Source organism: Pteronotus mesoamericanus, unplaced genomic scaffold (assembly GCF_021234165.1).
Source record: "Pteronotus mesoamericanus isolate MK-2021 breed Mesoamerican mustached bat unplaced genomic scaffold, CSHL_Meso_final contig_56, whole genome shotgun sequence".
In the NCBI taxonomy this organism is placed as follows: domain Eukaryota; kingdom Metazoa; phylum Chordata; class Mammalia; order Chiroptera; family Mormoopidae; genus Pteronotus; species Pteronotus mesoamericanus.
Window position 1 is genome coordinate 22,430,076 of NW_026555201.1, and position 21,250 is coordinate 22,451,325.

At 36.4% G+C, this 21,250-nt stretch overlaps 1 pseudogene; it reads right to left on the reverse strand.

Moving 5' to 3' along the window:
- Window positions 1-779: 779 nt before the first annotated feature.
- Window positions 780-880, reverse strand: LOC129076077 (uncharacterized; annotated as a pseudogene).
- Window positions 881-21,250: the final 20,370 nt, after the last annotated feature.

The following is a 21,250-nucleotide window of genomic DNA, read 5'->3' on the forward strand; positions in this document are numbered from 1 at the left end:
GTGCTGGAGAATCTCCTGCTTCCAAGGCATCTGTGAATCGCTACTGATATGTGAATTCTCTCAATTTTAAATGTTGGTTGCATAAATCATAAATAGATCCTTTGTGGCCTAAGAGCTATCAGTTCCTGTATTTAATATGTGAAATCTATATTCTATGTCTCTACCAAGAGGAAAAAAAACCCCCAAGAACCCCAAAAAACACCCTGAAATATACAACTAAACTTATTTTATTTTCTTGAAGTAACAACTTCACTGATTTGTATTTAATGTTGTATATTTGGTTCTCATCGAGAATTAATATATAAAACAACATTATGAAGAATATACCTAAATATGCTACAAAAATTGTTACTAGATATGATCGACTAGCTGTTAAATGTCACTTCTATAAGGATTCATGAAACAAATTCATTTTAGAATTTAGTGCCAGTAAAATATGTTAAGATAATGAACGTCACATAATACATAATCCCCTTTAAGAATGAGGAAATAGACAAAAAGAAATTGCACTCAAACTTCAGTCTCAATCATGGTAATTATTTGAGGTGAAGAGAGTGATCAATTGCATCTTTCTCTGTATATAGAATTTTAAATCTCTTGTTATCTCTTAAAAGCTTAGTGTATATAGAGTTATGCATGTATGTGTATGTATGTGTATATATATGTACACACACATATATATATTTATATGACTGTATTTGTATGTGTTTGTGTGTTTTAAGCCCTTTAAATCACCCTTTGCAAGATAGGATAAAATTTAAGCAGAAATTTAAAAAAAAAACTGTTTGGAATCTTTCTGTTATTAAATATATATTAAACAATTTTAAACTGATAAGAACAAATACTACACTTGATCTTAGCCAAAAGGCTGAGAAGCGATATATTAAACACTTTTAAAAACATACTGATATCAGAAAAATATTTTATGTATTACTATATACTTTTGAGCCATGCTTGACTAATTTTTATTGATGAATTTTAATTATTTCACAGAAGAAACAAAGTTATCTGAGTAGTTTTTAAATTTAATTTACTTTTATTTATTTATTTATTTATTTTAGTGTTCTATTACAATTGTCCCATTTTTTCCCTCATTGCTCTCCACTGACGCATATCCTCCTGCCATGCTCCCTCAGTCAGTCCCTACCCTGCTGTCCATGACCATGGGTTAGTTACACATGTTACTTGACTAGACAGTTTCCCTTCCTTCCCCCCTTCTCCCTCTCCCCCCTCCCCTCTGGTCACTGTCCGTCTATTCCTTGTTTCCATATCTCTGGTTCCATTTTGCTCATTTGTTTGTTTTATTCCATAAGTTCCTGTTATAGGTGAGATTCTATATTTGTCTTTAAATACCTGGCTTATTTCACTTAGCATAAAACCATCCAGTCCCATCCATGCTGTTGTGAAAGGTAGGAGTTCCTTCTTTCTTTCTGCTGCGTGGTATACCATTGTGTAAATGTGTTGGGAAATGCCCTGTCTAGTTTCAGGAACTGTAACCCCGCTGACAGGCGAGAGGGCCCCAAGGCTGGAAATAATCAAGGAGGCCTTGGAAAGCAGGCCACTGAGGAGATGAAACCTGTCCCCCTGGCAGAGACGCAGCCCCTGCCTCCCTCACATCACCCCACTTGGCCCTGTGATGGTCAATTGTTGATGACGGGTAAGTTTTCTCATGAGGAGAAACAACCTAAGACAGACATTGGCTGGTATGGACAGCAGACATGGACTTGGGGGACATGGAGAAAGGGCAAAAAGGCCCACACCCCTCAGCTCAGCTTGGACATGGCTGGAGTTCTCATTCTATGTGAAAGAAGTCTCCTTGTCTCTTGGCAGCTCCCTCCCCCGCCTGGCTCAGGCTCAAAACAATACTGGAGACAGCCCTAAACCAGATCTGGCAGTTCTCAGGGGAAATCAGGCCAAAAAGTAAATCCTTTAAAGTATTCTTTGTTTATTCTGGCTCATGCTGGGAAGGAAATTTACATTATTCACAGACCCTAAACCTATACCCTTTGGTACTCTTTTGTTTACTATGTTCTTATGTTTACTTGTCTCTCTTGTTTACTAGTCTCTTCTGGGACCCATGTAAATCAGTGTGTTTCTGCCACTTATTTTCTTCAAACATCATGTATTCTCAGTAAACATTAACATACTGCTGTAATGAGATAACCTGTGCATTCCTGTTAACTAATCCCACTGATAACCTTTTCAAGAAAAGCCTTTGGAAAAAGGGGCTCTGGACCTTCCCCACTACAGGGAAGAGCCATGCTCCCTCTCCTGACAAACAGAGAAGTGTTTGCAACGACTTGTGTTTATTCCCCGCGTCCATGACAACCCCGGGATGGGCTCTGCGGGATTCAGAGTCTGTGCTCCCATCTCGGCTGGCCCCGGACAGTGACCTTCAGATCCAGGAGTGCCTGTGCTCCCTGGGCCCTGCGATGCGCTCAGTCCCCATGGCAGTTGTTACCCAGACCAGGAATGAACAGCGAGTGACCTGTGGCGCTCGCCCACACGACATAAATGTACCACAGTTTTCTGATCCATTCATTTATTGATGGGCACTTAGGTTGTTTCCAACACTTGGCTCTTGTAAATAATGGTGAACATAGGAATGCATAGGTTCTTTTGAATTGATGTTTCAGTATTTTTAGGGTATAATTCCAGCAGTAGGATCACTGGATCAAAAGGCAGTTCCATCTTTAGTTTTCTATAGAAATTCCATACTGTTTTCCACAGTGACTGCACCAGTCTGCATTTCCACCAGCAGTGGACTAGGGTTCCCTTTTCTCCACAACCTCGCCAGCACTTGTTGTTTGTTAATTTGTTAATGATGACCATCCTGACTGGTGTGAAATGGTACCGCATTGTGGTTTTAATTTTCACCTCTGATGGCTAGTGATGTTGAGTATCCTTTCATATGTCTCTGGGCCCTCTGTATCTCCTCCTTGGAGAAGTGTCTGTTTAGATCCTTTTTTCCATTTTTAATTGGATTATTTGTCTCCCTGGTGTTGAGCCAGAAGTCTTTATTTATTTTGGAGATCATAACCTTGTCTGAGGTATCATTGGCAAATATGTTCTCCCATATGGTTGGTGCCCTTTTCATTTGATGATGTTTTTCTCTAGCTAAGCAGAAGCTTTTTAGTTTGAAGTTCCCATTTGTTTATTCTTTTATTTCCTTTGCCTCAGGAGATATATCAGCTGAAATAAGCTGTGCATGATATCTAAAATTTTACTGCCTATGTTTTTCTCTAGGACTTTTATGGTGCCTGGCTTACATTTAACTATTTTAAACATCTTGAGTTTATTTTGGTGTATGGTGTAAGTTGGTGGTTTAGTTTCATTTTTTTTACACTGATCTGTCCAGATCACCCAGTACCATTTATTGAAGAGACTATTTTCACTCCATTTTATGCTCCTACCCCCATTGTCAAATATTACTTGACCATAGCAGCACAGGTTTATTTCTGGCCTCTCTATTCTGTTCCATTGATCTATGTGTCTGTTCTTATGCCAGTACCAGACTGTTTTGATTACAGTGGCCTTGCAATATAGTTTGATATCAGGTATTGTGATCCTTCCTACTTTGTTCTTCTTTCTCAAGGTTCCTGAGGTTATTTGGGCTTGTTTTTGGTTTTATATACATTTTTGAAATATTTGTTCTAAATCTGTGAAATATGTCATTGGTATTTTAATAGGGGTTGCATTTAATCTATAGATTGCTTTGGGTGGTATGGACAATTTAATGATGTTAATTATTCTACTCTATGAACATGATATATGCTTCCATTTATTTGTATCTTCCTTAATTTTTTTCTTCAGTGTTTAGTAGTTTTCTGAATACAGGTCTTTTACCTCTTTGGTTAAGTTTATTCCTAGGTGTACTATTTTTCTTGTTGTTATACTAAATGGGATTTTTTCCTAGTTTCTGTTTCTGATACTTCATTGTTGGTGTACAAAAATGCCTTTGATTTTTTAATATTGGTTTTCTATCCCACTCTTTTGCCAAATTCATTAATTAGGTTGAGTAGTTTTATGGTGGATCCTATAGGGTTCTGTATGTACACTGTCATGCCATCTGTGAATAATGACAGTTTTACTTCCTCCTTTCCAATTTGGATGCCTCATTTCTTTTTCTTGCCTGATCACTGTGGCTAGAACTTGCAATTCTATGTTGAAAAGAGTGGTGAAAGTGGGTACCCTCGTTTTGTTACTGATCTTAGGGGGAAACTTTTAGTTTTTGCCCATTGAGAATGATGTTGGCTATAGTTTTCTCATATATGGCCTTTATTATGTTGAGGTATGCTGCTCTACTCCCACTTCGCTGAGTTTTATCATGAATGGGTGCTGTACTTTATCAAATGCTTTTTCAACATCTAGTGATATTATAATGTAGTTTTTGTCTTTCATTTGTTTATGTGGTGTATTATATTTATTGATTTATGAATATTATACCATCTTTGCATTCCAGGGATGAATCCCACTTGATCGTAGTGTATGATCTCTTTAATGTATTGCTGGATCTGGATTTCCAATATTTTCTTGATTATTTTAGCATCTATGTTCATTAGCAATATTGGTCTGTAGTTTTCTTTTTTTGTTGTATCTTTACTTGGTTTGGAATTAGGATAATTCTGGCCTCATAAATAGCATTTGGGAGTCTTCCCTCCTCTTGAATTTTCTGGAACAGTTTGAGGAGGACAGGAATTACCTCTTCCTTAAATGTTTTGTAAAATTCTCCTATGAAGCCATCTGGTCCAGGGCTTTTGCGTGCCAGGAGTTTTTTGATTACTGTGTCAATTTCACCAGCTGTTATTGGTCTTTTCAGGCTTTCTGCTTCTTCTTGATTCAGTTTTGAAGATTATATGTTTGTAGAAATTTTCCCATTTCAGCCAGGTTGTCATATTTCTTGGCATATAGTTGTTCCTAGTAATTTCTTACAACCCTTTGTACTTCTGTGGTGTTGTTTGTAATTTCTCCTTTTTGTTCCTGATTTTATTTATTTGGGTCCTCTCCTTTTTTTTTTTTTTTTTCCTTGATGAGTCTGGTTAAAAGCTTGTCAATTTCATTTATCTTTTCTAAGTACCATCTTCTGGATTTATTGATCCTTTGAATTGTTCTTCTACTCTCTATATAATTTAATTCTACTTTGATCTTGATTATTTCCTTCCTTCTACTTGCTCTTGGCTTTGTTTGTTGTTATTCCTCTGCTTCTTGAAGCTGTAGGGTTAGGCTACAGCTTGTCTCTATCTGTTTTCGGTAGGCCTGTATTGCTATGAACTTCCCTCTCAGGACTGCCTTTGTTTGTCTCATAGATTTTGGGCTGTTGTGTGTTCATTTTCATTTGTTTCCAGAAACTTTTTGATTTCTTCCTAGATCTCTTTGTTAACCCATTCATTATTTAACAGCATGTTGTTCAGTCTCTATGTATTTGAATGTTTTTAAGTTTTTTCCTGAGATTGGTTTCTAGTTTCAAGTCATTGTGATCTGAAAAGATGCTTGATATGATTTCAATTTTCTTGAATTTGTTGAGGATTGTTTTGTGTCCTACTATGTGACCTATCTTTGAAAATGTTCCAAGTGCATTTGAAAAGAATGTATATTTTTCCTTCTTTGGAATAAAAAGTTCTCTCTCTCTTTATATATAAATCAATTAAGTCCATTTTATCTGGAGTGTCGTTCAGTGCTACAATATCCTTTTTGATTCTTATTTTGGAAATATATCAATTATTGACAGTGGGGTGTTAAAAATCTCTTTTAATGACTGTGTCATTGTCAATATCTCTCTTTAAGTCCTCCAAGATTTTCTTTATATATGTAGGTGCTCTTATGTTGGGTACCTTTATGTTTATAAGGGTTATATCTTCTTGATGGATTATTCCCTTTAGTATTATGAAGTGTCCTTCTTTGTCTTTTTTTATGGCTTTTGTTTGCAAATCTATTTTGCCTGATACAAGTGTTGCTACCCCAGCTTTATTTTCATGTCTGTTTGCTTGGAATTTTTTTCCCGCCCTTTAACTTTCAGTCTGTGTAGTAGATATTTTGTTCTGAGCATATGTGCAGGTCATGTTTTTTTCCTCCATTCAGCTACCCTATGTCTTTTGATTGGAACATTTAAACTATTTACATTTAAAGTTATTATTGATACAGGTACTTAATCATTTTTTCTCTTTGTACTGTGTTTCTCTCTTTCTCACTCTTTCTTCATCTTCTTAAAGCAGCCCCTTTAACATCTCTTGCAATGCTGGTTTGGTGGAGGTGTATTCTTTTAGTCTTCTTTTGTCTGGGAAACTCCTTATATCACCTTCCTTTTTAAATGAGAGCCTTGCTGGGTAGAGCAGTCTTGATTGCAGGCCTTTGCTTTTCATTACTTGAAATATTTCTTGCCATTCCCTTGTAGCATTTCTGCTGGGAAATCAGCTAGTATCCTTATTGGAGCTCCCTTGTATGTTACTATCTGTTTCTCCCTTGCTGCCTTTAAAACTCTCTTTGTCTTTGAATTTTGCCATTTTAATTATGAATGTGTCTTGTAGTGGGCCTCTTTGGGTTCACCTTGACAGGGAGCCTCTGTGCTTCCTGGACTTGTGTGACTTTTTCTTTCATCAAGTTATGGAAGTTTTCTGTCATGTTTTTCATACATGTTTTCTATCTCTTGCTCCTCTTCTTCTCCTTCTGGTTCCCTATGATATGGATATTTTTATATTTCATGTTGTCCTGCAGCTCCCTTAAATCCTCTTCCTTTTTTTTGAATCTCTTTTCATTTTGTTGCTCTGTTTAGAATTTTTTTCCTATCTTATCCTCCAGCTCACTGATTTAATCCTCTGCTTCATCTAGCCTGCTTTGAATTCCTTCTACTGCATTCTTCATTTCAGATATTGTATTCTTTATTTCCTTCTGGCTCTTATTAATAATTTCTATGTCCTTTTTCATGATGGTATAGTTCTCAGTAAGTTCCTTGTAGCTTCCCTAGAGTTCTCTGTAGTTCTCACTGTGTTCCTTCAGCATCCTTATAACCGCTATTTTGAACTCAAAGTCTGATCGTTTGCTTCCCTCAATTTAATTTAGCATTCGTTCTGGGGGTTCTTCCTTTCCTTTTGATTGGGTATTTTTTTCTTTGTCTTCCCATTTTAGATGACTCTTCTTGTTTGTTTCTGTGTATTAAATTGATCTGCTTTCACTTCCTGTCTTCATGGTATGACCTTCTGTGGTAGGAGACCTGTGGGGCTCACTGGTGTATTCTCCTTGATCTCCTGAGCTTGATACTCTTGGGATGCTCTTTATACAATTTATGTGGGCACTGTAGTTGTTGGGTCATTCTCTGTTGGGTCCTTCCCTCCAGCTGGCTGACTGAGTTACTCTGCCCACCACATCTTGTACGCTGTTGTACAGATATTGCTGAAACAAAGCCAAACAGCCCAGGAAACAAACCCACACCCACACCCACAAAAATAACCTCCACCTGAAATCACATATCAACAGCAAATGAACCAATATTAATAAAGGTGTAAAGAGATTAAGACTATTATAAGAATGCAAAAATAATTAACATGAGATGACTAACAGAAATAAAAATGATTTTGAGAAGATGGAGGAGAAATAATAAGAGTAGGAAGAGCAACGAGGAGAAGAGTGAGAAAATAAAATTTACATCATAAATTTAAAAAAAAAGGAGGGAAAAAGATAGAATAGAGTAAGAGAATGGAAGCATATAGTATTAGGCTTAAACAAAAAATTGTTTAAAAATATAGTGAAAAAAGGAACCAAATTGGAGATAAAGATCCACCACAGCAATAAACTAATGAGCAAAGTTTAATATAGGTGGGATAGGAATAAGAGGGAAAAAAGAAAGGAAGAAAAGCTTAAGACATGCCTAGAGGAAAGAGAAGTGATTCTGAGAGGATAGAGGGAGAAGGGATACCATGAGTAAGGAATGAAAACCAGGCTAAGACAGGGAAAAATTGAAATTTAAAACAAAAGAAAGGGCAGGAGGAAGGCAAAATGGAGTAGGAGAAGGGAATGGTAAAATTTGAAATTTGAAACACAAAAATAATGAAGATTTATAAATAAAATAGGAGAAATGCAACAACAACCACTGTTGTTGAGTTGTTGAGCTCGAGAACCAACAAGCAAAAGTTGATAAAGGTGGAAAGAGATTAAGAATATTTAAGAATGGTTAAAAGAATGTGAGATGACTAATGACAAGAAAAATAGTTTTGAGAGGTTTGGAGGGGGGAGAAATAGTAAGAGTGCAGAATAGAAACAAGTTGTAGCCAGAGAAAATAAAATTTAAATAAAAAAATAAAAAGGAGGAAAGAAGGTAAAATGGAGTAAGAGAAAGGAGGAGCAAAATATGAGGTTTGAAATAAGCTATGATATAAATGTTAGTGATCTAATAGGCACAAACTTGAAGGAAAAGAAATGAATGTTAAACTATGCAGGAGAGCAAATAATGCAAATCATGAAGAAGACTGTGGTGGAATTTGTCTCAGTGGAATCCAGTGTTCATCACTGTCTTCTCTTTCTGGATCTGCCCCTGGTGATGTCAAATGGTGTCCCAGTCTCACCTTAGGGAGCCTGTTGAAGGCTGTGAGTGATCCACAGTCTGTGCTTGTCTCCTTCAGATTTGGCTGGATCCCACTGTTCTGCCCTGCCGGGTTTCCACCGGCCCTGGACACAGGGGCAGTTCCTTTAATGACCTGAGAGGACTTCCAGTACCTTCTCTGTCTGCCTCCAGAGGGGGCCTCTGGTGGAATTGGGTGGGTGGGAAGCCTGGGTCATCCCCAGGGGACCCTATTCAGTCTTCAGAGAAGATGGTGTGAGTGTTTGCCCATCCCCTCACCACATGTCTTGTTCTGTCCCAGATGCTTTTCAATAATATATGGCTTTTAGTGAATTTGCTGACTGTTCCTGGAAAGGGCCAATGCGTATAGAAGGCGCAGTTCTTTCCTGTTTGGTTAAGGCAGTAATTCTGTCTGGATGCTGAGACTAGGTGAGGCCCTAAACCTCCCTTGCTGTGCCTGTTTCTATTCTCTCTGCTCTACTGGGTTTGGTGGATCAAGGCCCAAGGATCAGAGTAGCTTGTAGTGTCTGATGAAGGGCCCTTTCAGAGCTTTTTTTCTTTCTCCTGTGGAAATGTGCCCAGCAGAATGCTCCTGAGCTTGGTCTTGCTGATCTGCAGAGCCAATAATGCCACAGGTGTTGGGCTCACCTGCCTGGGAGGGGATCTGGCTGGCTGCATCACATTTCAGGCATTCAGCCTTTTGCCCTCCAGACCCCAGCATGCCGCTCTCTCGCAGGGGGATTGGGCCTGAATTCTCAAGTCTGAGCCACCCCCTTCTCACCAGCCATACTGGGTGGGACCCACAGACCCTTAAGTGTGACTCTATCCCTCTAAGTTCTCTTTTAGCAGAGCCACTGTACCTGCTCACATGTGCACGGGAACCTGGGTCCTTGTTGAGTCTCCGGTCTTGCCTCTGTTCCTGTTTTAAAAGAGTTTCTGTGTGGCCCCCACATTGCAGCACTGAGCCAAATGAGGCCTGCTCTCCTTGCACCCCTCCTCCCCAAAATTCAGAGTCTTTCATGGTCAGGGCTGGCCATGGTCTGTCAGAGCCTCCTACAATTTTAGATAAGATTTCTCTCTGGATCTTTTCCAGGCGGTATTGGGAAGAGCCCCACAGCTATACTATAACATGGGTCGGTGATGGGGGCACTGTCCCTGCTCCCTCCAGAGATGTTCAGCCTCTGCTGTCCAGCTCCCACCATGCTGTTTCTGGAACCAGCACCTTTCTGTCTGTTTCTCTCTGACAGGGATGCTCACAGCTCCTGCGCTGACCCGCAGCAGTTCTGTGCCACCAAAAGTGCTGGTTTGGGCCGCAGTGGTGGCAGCTGCTCCTCTTGGTGAGCCCCGCTCCCAGGTGCTCTGTAGGCAGGTAGGCTCTTGCCCACTCTCGAGTACTTCTTGTGCTCTCCTCTGTTCTCACTTGCTCTCCTGGATTTTCGAGCTGAGTCTTCTGTGGTTAGGCTGCGAGACTGGTCTGAGTCTGGCAGCAAGTGGATGGAGCTCCCAGCGACTCTGCAGCCATCTTGGGTCCATATCAGAACCCTTCTGAGTAATTGCCTCCTTCCTATATTTTGATCACAATGGAATTAAATAAATAAATGTGTAATAAATTTTCATATTTATTATAACCAATATGGTGACTTATTGAGATGTGTATAAAATATAATGAGAATACTATAAATTGGTTTTGAATAATATTAAGAAATTGCACATGTCCAAATCTGGGTCCCATGTATACATTTAAAGTGCTTTTTGTTTGTTATTTTGCACATGCTTCTGCTAGCATCACACTGATGGTCTGACTTTTCATTGACTGCAGAAAGAACACTTTCTTTCAATGAATCAATGAAAATGCTTTTCCTGGTAACGCTAATTTAGCACAGTAAGATAGGGCCTGGTGTGTTTGTGTGGAAAAGAAATTATGTAATTTATTTAAGATTTTGTCTCTGTCCTGAAAAGAAATTATGTAATTTATTTAAGATTTTGTCTCTGGTATAGATTGAAATATGGAATTGCCAGCCTTTTTCTCCTCCGTCTCCTGCCAGTTCCTAATCTTCACAGTAGAAAAATATGTGCTTAGGGAAAAAGCTCAGTAGTCTTAAGGTTATATCGCTTTCCAGAAAATTAATATAAATTATATTTTTAGTTTTCCAAATGGCTTCAATTTTGAGTATTCCTAGGGAATTGGTGGAGTGCTTGTTAATTAATATATCCGAAATGCTACTTGTAATTGAGACCAGTTGAGACAAAGACCCTCTCTTCACATAATCTTTTGCATTGTTCTTTCATCAGTTTGTCTTGCTGCTGAGTCCTTGACTTATCTTCACACATTATCTGAAGAATATTGCACTTTAACTTCACTGTTCAATTCCATGTTTCTCTGCCAAGTCTCATCTAGGTATCTGACATATAACAAGCAGCTACATAATGGTGTAGACTAATAGCTAATGAATAATTACCTTTTCCTGTTCATTCAGTTTAAAGAGCATTTCTAAAATAAAATATGCCATGGTTGTCAGATCATAGTAACATATTGCATGAGAAAAGGTAATGAAATGCATAGACTCATCATTAATATCAGAAAATTTGTGATTTGCTGCTAAGCTAAATTAAGAGCTGGCTGAAGAGTTTTGATTTATTGTTTATTTGGGGGCTCTGCACTGTACAGTTCTGCAATTTACAGAATATATGTACACGTTACATTTTTATTTGGCATAGTGAATAAGGCAAATTGTTCATTGAAGTTCCACATTTCCATTTCAGCTTTTCCTTATGTACTTATCTTTCAGAGCTTGAAGAAGTCACGATTGCCACAAATTTTTGCTTCCTCAGTCATGCCAGTCTTCCTTCATAGAATTGACAGGAGATTCAAGAGAGACAGCGAATGTCAAATTATTTTCTAGTCTAAATACTAGTATATAAATGTCAAGGCATTTGCATTGTTGTTTTTAATTGTTATCTAATTGATTCTCTAAATATTCTATGAGATATTCAAAGCAGATTCATTAATTTATTCAACAAATTATTGTTAATCACCCGCAGTATTTTAGGTCCTGATCCCTCAACGGTGTTTAAGTTAAATGGAGGCTCCTGCCTTTCTAGGCTCCTGCCTTTCTAGGCTCCTATGCTAGTGCCAGGACTAGGTAACGTTTAGTTAACACAATCCTAAATGCAGATCAGTCCAGGTACCTATACACAGAGTGATGAGATAAAACAGGATGGTGTGTTAGTGACCACTTAAGATACAAATTAGGCACTTTCACTTTAAAGAGTGATCATTAGTTGAGATTCAGTTAATGGGAGGGAACCAGTTAGTTGAAGAACTGGAGTAAGAACATTTCAATAAAGCAAAGGCCCTGAGGGAGAGAGGAACAAAAAGTAGGCTTGTGAAGCTGAACATAGTGAGCTAGAGAAAGGATGGAAGGAAATGATAGATGTCACTTCCTCAACTAAATCTTCCTTGCACCCCAGTTCCTAGAACTTCTCCAGCATCCCTACTATGCATCTTGCTATATCCCCTATTTGTTCTATAATATCATACTTATCATACTTACTTAAAATGTATGTTTGTTATTTTCATTAGACTCCAAATTGCAAGAAAGCCAGTGACATTTTTTCTTGCTTGTTATTTTACACCCAGCACCCATAACAACTTAGCCCCTAGCAGATGTGGAAATTCTTTGATCAAATAGGAAAATTACACAGTGAGGTATTGTCAAGGTTATCTAGGTTCATCTTCTTCAGAATACTTAGTCCAGTATTCTCTTCATTACTTCTTAGTGCCTTCATTAGGAAGAGTGATCTTTATTTTGATGGTCTGACAGATATCTTCTGTTGTTTTTTAGTTCAATATAGACTAGCAAGGATATGATGTATTAGTGAAATGCTAGCTACAGAGGTGAAAACTTTTTTTCAGTTTGGGTGGCATTTGTGGACATCTTTAGTAGGATGAAATAACTTACCATTAAGAGCAGGTGCTTTCATATATTACATAAATTAATGTGCACAGCATCCTTGAATGACCAGTATGCCAAAGTTTAAAAAAAGGAGCAGAGTGCTGAGTTACTCATTTGAAATCATAAAGCTTCAAGTTACCCATATAAGTTTCAAACCAAGGTTTGATGACTTCAGGAACATTACCGCTTTTACCTCACTTATCTGTGTTGTCCTTTGTATTTACATAATAATATATGCTGTTATCGAACCATAGTCAAAAGGTCACATATTTTGTGTCTCTTCTTATGATTACAGATGTGTAGATGTTGATTTATTCACTTCTACTCTCCTGTGGGTTTGCTTAACTTTTAAGATGAATGTAGCAAGATGACTGGGTCCAGAGAACTTGGGAAGATTATAGCCTAAATGCAAACAAACAAGTGAAAATTTACACTATCATGTTTGACTTTCATTAAGTTCTCATTAAAGGAAATGTAGAAGATAAACAAATTTAAAATGCATATGAATAGAGATGAAAAGATGACTTCTATTATTCTTCAAACAACAAAGGGACGCTGCTGAGATTCTGAAAGAAATGTAGAAATTGATATGCAACTAATTTGTTTCGTATTCTGGTTGCTACCAGGGCATCATTTTAATGTAATCCTTTAATAATACATTATGAAATATATTTTATATAATAAACTTATTTAAAATTCCTTTTTTGATGAATATCTACTATAACAAATGAAATAAGAAACAAAAATAAAAAAAATTTTTCTTTTTATGTTGAATCAGACTTTAATTACAGATTGTTTTTACTTTCATATTATTTTTATTTATAGGGAATTCTTTGCCTATACAGTCAGTTAGGAAGGAAAAATTAATTACAGAACTTAAGTGCTGTAATTTAGAAAACACAGATATGAAAATCAGAGCCATAAAATACAATTAATATTATAACTAACCCTCATTAGGTTTTTGAAACTAAAGACACATATACTAGCTAATGTTAACAATATGTATGAAACATATTTAATGAAACATTTAACTGTTACCTTTCTTAAAATTATTTCAAAGTAATGATAATAGAATAATAACTAATTTGGGCTTTATAGTTTTTAGTAAAGTAATTTTATCTAGAAAAATTGAGTAATATATATGCAACATAATAACAATGTAAAATTGAAATTATTTTGGATAATAAAATTACTATCAAGTACCTGATATTATGATATGATATAAAAAGTTTTACTAAAAATTCCTGCTAAAAATACTTTCCACCAAAACTTCTGAATGACAAATAGTAAGGAACAAGGAAAGATGAAAGTACTAACCATCCTGCATTTAAGACAAAGAAATTATACACTAAACATCAAAGAGATTAAAGCACATTTATTGAATGAATTTTCCAAATCATATTGCTGATTATACATCAAAAGACAGCCACAAAGTATTTCTTCTAATTTAAATTATAGGCAAAACTTATAAGCTATCTTCTTGATGATTTTGTTTAAAGTTAACAACAGGAGAAATAAAAAAAGAAGAGGATGGAGAATTTTCATAACATCAAGAAAAATTTGTGCAGTAAATGTCAACAAAGAATATCTTTTTCTTTACTGCTACATGCACAGATCTTTTTGATTTTTCTATCAGAAGGCCTGGATGTTTGAAGTATTATATCATCTATATAGCAAATACAGCTTTTCCCCCTCTCATCTAGTACAAAATGTTTTCAAAAAATTTTATTGTTTAACTTAAAAAATTTTCAATTACAGTTGATAAACAATATGTTAGCTTAATGTGTACAACATAGTGATTAGACATTTATAACTTACAAAGTGATTTTCCTGATAAGTCTAGTACTCACCTGAAATCATACATAGATATTATAATGTTACTGACTGTATTTCTGGTGCTATATTTTAAATCCCCTTGACTATTTTTATAACTGGCAATTTATACTTAATCCCTTTTACCTTTTTCACCCAGACCTCTGACATCCCTCCCATCTGGCAGCCATCAGTTTGTTTTCTGTATCTATGACTTTGTTTATTTGCTTTTTCATGTTGTTTTTCTAAATTCCACATATGAGTAAAATCTTATGTTATTTGTCTTTCTCTGACTTATTTTACTTAGTGTGATACCCTCTATGTCCATCCATGGTGTTAAAAATGGCAAGATTTAATTATTTTTTATGACCGAGTAATATTCTGTTATATATATGAACCATTTCCTCCTTACCCATTTGTGTATCAATGAATATTTGGGTTGCTTCCTTATTTTGACTATTGTAAACAATGCTGCAATTAATACAGGGTTGCATATATCTTTTTGAATTAGCATGTTGACTTTATTTGGATAAATACTCAGAAGTGGGATTTCTGGATCATATGGTAGTTCTATTTTTAATTTTTACAGAAACCTCCTACTCTTTTCCATAGTGACTGCACCAATTTGCAATCTCAATAACAGTGCAAAAGGGTTCCCTTTCTCCACGTCTTCACCAGCACTTAGTGTTTTTTGATTTATTGATAGCCATTCTGACAGATGTGAGGTGATATCTCACTGTTATTTAATTTGCATTTCTTTGATGATTAGTGATGTTGAGCATCTTTTTATATGTCTATTGGCCATCTATATATCCTCCTTGGAGAAATATCTGTTCAGGTCTTCTGCCCATTTTTTAATCTGAATGTTTGTTTCTTTTGGTGTTAAGTTGTATGAGTTCCTTATATATCCATCCCTTATCTGATGTATCATTGGTAAATATCTTCTCCTTTCCCAAATGATAAGTTGTACTTTTGTTTTGTTGATGATTTCCTTCACTGTGCAAAAGCTTTTTAGTTTGATGTCTAGTTTGATGTCATCCTGTTTATTTATTTTTTTCTCTTTTCTGGGGAGATATATCAGAAAAAAAAAATATTATTAAGGGACATGCCAAAGATCTTTCCTGCCTATGTTTTCTTCTAGGAGTTTTATGGTTTTAACTTATATATTTAAGTCATTAATTCATTTTGAATTTATTCTTATATAGTATGTAGGCTAATGATCCAGTTTCATTCTTTTGCATGTATGTGTCCAGTTTACCCAATACTATTTGTTGAAGAGACTGTCTTTGCTCTATTATGTATTCTTCCCTCTTTTGTCATATAAATTAACCATATTGGTGTGGGTTTACTTCTGGACTCTCTGTCCTCCTCCATTGATCTATGCATCTGGGTTTGTGCCAGTACTATGCTGTTTTGGTTACTATAATAGACGGGTAGTATAGTTTGATAACAGGTTGCATGATACTTCCAATTTTGTTCTTCTTTCTCAAGATTGCTTTGGATATTTTGGGTCTATTGTGATTATGTACAAATTTTAGGATTATTTGTTCTAGTTCTGTCAAAAATGCCATTGGTATTTGGATAGGGTTTACAGTGAATCAGTTGATTACTTTGGGAATGTGTTCATTTGTATCTTCTTCAATTTATTCCCTCAATGTCTTATAGTTTTCTGAGTACAAGTCTTTTGCCTTCTTGGTTAAATTTATTCCTAGGTATTTTACTCTATTTGATGCAGTATAAATGGGATTGTTTTCTTTATTTCTCTTTCTGATAGTTCATTATTGGTCTATAAAAGAAGATGAGTTTCTGAATATTAATGTTGTATCCTGCTCGTTGACTAAATTCATTTATTAGTTTTCATAGTTTTTTATTGGATTCTTTGGGGTTACACACACACACACACACACACACACACACACTCATGCCATCTTCAAATAATGACAATTTTATTTCCTTTTTTTTATTTAAATGCCTTTTCATTTCTTTTTTCTTATCTGATTGCTGTGGCTGAATTTCCAATATCATTTTGAATAAAGGTGGTGAAAATGAGCAACCTTGTTTTATTACTGTCCTTAAATAAAAGGCTTTCAGCTTTTCACTGTTGAATGTGATGCTAGCGGTTGGTTTTTCATGTATGGCTTTTATAATGTTGAGGTAAATGTTTCCTCTATCCTCACTTTGCTGAAAGTTATGAATGGATGTTAAATTTTGTCAAATGTCTCTTCTGAATCTATCAATAAGTTCATATGATCTTTATCTTTCATTTTGTTTCTGTGGTGTATCATGTTAATTTATTTTTGGATATCAAAACAATCTTGCGTCTCAGGAATAAATCCTACTTAATCATGGTGTATGATCTTTTTAATGTATTGATTAATTTGGTTTGCTAATATTTTCTTGAGCACTTTTACATCTGTGTTCATCAGAGATATTGACCCATAATTTTTTTGTAGCCTTTTTCTGCTTTTAGAATCAGAGTAATTTTGATCTCATAAAATGAGCTTGGGAGCTTTCCCTTCTCTTAAATTTTTTGGAATAGTTTAAGAAGGGTAAGTCTTCTTCTTAATGTTTGGCAAAACTCACTTGTGAAGCCATTTGGTCCAGGACTTTTGATTGTTTGGAGTTTTTTGGTTACTGATTTCATTTTGTTAGTAGGCATCTGGTTGTTGCAATTTTCTGTTTCTTCCTGATTCAGCCTTGGAAGACTTCTAGGACAATTTAGGTGAGACAGATATAGAGTCAATAGCTGATCTAAGAAAGGTTGTAGTCTAAGTTACTGAGCTCAGTTGTCTCAGGCCCTTTTGGTTGGAGCATTTTCTCAGACTTAACAACCTTATGCCTTGTTCTATTCCATCTCACTTTTTATCTCTGTGTCTTTCTCTTATCTGAAACTACAGTTACAGGCCAAAGATATCACCTCTGTTGTTATTGGAACTTCGTATCTTCACTGGCTGACCAAATGCACCTGGAAGGGTTAATTTCATGAGACAACTTGAGTTGGTAGGGATGTCCAGATAGCTAGTAAAATATTATCTCTCAATGTGTTTGTGATGGTGTCTCCAGAAGAGGTTAGCATTCAAATCAGTAAAATGAGTAAAGAAGGTTGTTCTCTCTAATGCAGGTGGGCATCAGGCAATCCACTGATGGCCAGAATAGAACATAAAGGTAGAAAAAAAAGTGAATTTGCTCCCTTTACTTGAATTGGGGCACACCTCTTCTTTTTCCAGAGAATATCAGCATTCTTGAATCAGGCCATTGGATTTGAATTGGAACTTACACCATCAGGCTTTTGGACTTGGAATGAGTTATATCATTTGTTTTCCTGGTCTTCCAACTTGCATACATTAGATCCTGGGACTCCTCAGACTCCATTACTCTGTGAGCCAATTACTAAAATAAATCTTCATATATACATTTGTATCTTTTCTCTGTATAAATATATCCTGTTGGTTTTGTTTCTCTAGAAAACCCTAACTAACACAGCACCCATATCCAGTCCTGGACTGTACACCAAGAAAAAGATGAGAAGAGTAGCCTGATGTATCACTGTATGATGGCAATGATCTACTGGAAAATGTTCAATAACATTCTCTCTAAAAACCAGAGTCCTAATTTGGAGTACTTTCCAGTTTCTATGGTGTAAATACTTCCACCATGTAAAACACTCAACATCAAAATAATGACAAAGTGGTGAATATATATATATATATATATATATATATATATATATATATATATAAAATTATATATAATTGTTTTATTAAAAACCACCTGGCGCAATTCCTGGGAATTTAACAAACCACTCTCATAAACTGTAACAAATGGACTTCAGCACACAACTAGGGGAGAAGCAAAAGGTAGATATACCATCTGGGAGGTTGTTGCCTTAAACTAGGCACAGAATAATTAGAGCTTGGAACATATGGTGACTGAAGTATGGAAATGGAGGAAAGCTTGGGAGATGATGCAGGAGAGGATCAGGAAACAACTCAAAGGAAGGCAAGTGTCTTTGAAAGGAAGTGGTGTGTTTTAACAGATATAATAAAAAACAAGAAGAGCTCTGGAATTGGGAGCAAAGTTGGAAAGCCCAGCCTGGTTTGGATCAAAGTGCTGTTAAATTTCCAAGAATTTTGGCAGAAAGATTACATAAAATTGAAGACACTAGTTTAAGGAGCTGAGTCTAAGGTAACCGTTTAACCATATTGGGAATCAAGGCTATGAGAGGGGCGTTGGTGAATGTAGATCAGTTTTTCAGAATAATATGTATGTTTAAATGGAGGAGAGAGGTGAATTTATTTTAAGAAAAAAAAGGAAGAAATCAGTACAGGAGTTAATGTTAAGGTACCACCCTACAAATTGTACCACCCTACTAGGGGTAGTAAATCTAATTTAAAAAAAAATACTTATTTATTTTTAGAGAGGGGAAGGGAGGGAGAAAGAGAGGAAGAGAAACATCAATGAGTGGTTGCCTCTTGCACGCCCCCTACTGAGGGCCTGGCCTGCAACCCAGGCATGTGCCTTAGACTGGGAATTGAACCCACTACCCTTTGGTTTGCAGATTGGCACTAACCACATCAGCCAGGGTTAAATCTAATCTTTTTATTAAGAACTCAGAAGATTAAAATCATTGCTAAAATGAGGTCTTTCTAATGTGATGTTGTATCCTTTGCAAATGTATTAATTAAATGAAACTTATTAAAAAGGACAAGATTAATGCCCGGGGAGATTGAAGAAGCTGGCCTGGTGAGAACACTTTTTTCCCATTTATTTTTTCTTTATACTTATAAATATCTCTTTAGGTTCATCATGTAAAAGTGGGCTCAATTAAGTTTATGAGATGTTAATTTATAATCCATTCAGTATCACATTATTTCTTTCTTAAGAGAGTTCTGATATTTCACCTGGTTTTGAGATTTAAGAGAATTAAAATGGAACTTAGAGCTACAGAGCCATTTATCGGCCAGCACTTCAAAAACAAAAAGCTACCGTATTTTTGAGGAGACCTAGTGCTGTGAGGTCGTCTGTCTTCTTTCAAAGACTGATGTTCCACATCTTCTATGATTGAGCAAGAAAGTGGCAGCAGGCAGGTTGTAAATTTACAGGTTAAAAGGAGCTCAGTGGTGTAAATTACATTACTTTGAAGTCTATATCTATTGCTGACCCCTTTGGAAAATTAATTTTGCTGAACAAATCCCTTCTATCATACTATTATTTATCAAATATTTTCAAAGAAAAAATGACATGGCTTTAGAAAATAGAAATATCAATAGGAAAATGTAACAAGGAAAATAATAACTTTATTCTAACTCTGTGTTGAGGGGCATGTCTCTTTAGGGACCACTGAATAATCCATAACCAAATGAGTTTATCATTTGTGCACACTATGAATAGGGGAGTGTGGTACAGAGCAAAAGACTGTACACACTGAAAGATTCTATTAGAATGATGAAAACAATTGCTTATTTAGCAATTCATATGAAGAAATTATGACCGAGATATTTGTATAGACCTAGGTTCTATTTTTTTCCTTTCTTTATACATTGATTTTTATTTAAAAGTGGTGGGATGCGGTGCTAATTGATGCATATCTTTGTGGAGAGTATGTTAAAAAGGAAAGGCTGTTAGCTACATATTGATTTCTGATGTGGAAAGGGAGAGGCAGAAGGGTTTGGAAGCTGGCTGTATTCTCAAAAGTCCCTGTTGGTGGTTTTTTGTTTCAGGGAGGTACATAACAGGCACATTGGGCAGGTTAGGGAATACGGTAGGCAGCTTCTAAGATGTGTCCCAAAGATGCCAGCTTCCTGATCTTTGTGTTCATGTGTAATTCTCTCCATTTGACTGTGAGCTGTACCTAGTGACTTGCTTTTGATGAACAGAAAATGGCAAAATGGTGTTATATCATTCAGACACCGAGTTATAAAATGATACTTCCTTCTGTTCTATTTTTCCTCTTTTACTCTCTAATTGCCAGATGACTGGTATGAGCTACCCTTTGGGGGTTCCATATGACAAGAAACTGTGGGTGAACTTTCACAAACATATGAGTGAACTTGGAAAGAGATCCTCTCCTAGTTAAGCCTTAAGATGACTGCAGCCCTGGTTGGAACCTGTACTGTAGTGTGTGTAAGACTCTGAGCCAAAGGACCCACCTAAATTGTACCCAGACACTATACCCACAGAAACTAAGACTGCTAATTTTTTAAATCCACTGAACTTTGACAAATTGTTGCAGGCAATAGATCATGAATACTGAAATTATCCTCTTTGTATTTATCCCATACTTGCACAAGTAAGTACCCAGGAATTATATGCTGATCCTTATTAAGTCCGCAAGAATGACTATGTCAGTCAGGAGCAAGGTGAGAAATACATGGCACCTTATAGAGTTTAACTAAGAATGGTTTAATGGATGATTTACAGAGGTACAGGAAAGGTTATGGCAAAATAATAAAAGATGGTGAAACACTAAAAACTAGCCTTAGTATGGAGCTGTCAACATCTGTAGTGTGAAGGATTCAGAAGAAGAGACTATTTTCCTTGGAATTCGGAGAGAGACTGGAGCCTTGGAATACTGGCCACTATCCAAGAGCTCTAGCTTTGGAATAAAGATGCCTCTGGAGCACAAGCATGGCTGGGGAGAGGTAATCAATACAGTAACCTCCATATTCCTACCTTTGCATCGTCTCTCTCTAATTCCCATTGGCCAAATCCAACCAGAAGTCAGAAGACAAGCAACCAGAGGGATACAACTCTGAGGTCTGTCTCTCAGGTCACAGACCAAGACAGAGAAAGGGTGGGTTATGGATCTCTAGGGATATGAAGGTCTAACCAGCACAAGAGATATTCAAACATGGAGATTCTGTGCAACCTAACAATAGGGAGGTGGTTGTGGTAAAGAGGGCATGGAGTGTATTGGGGGGAAGTTGAATGT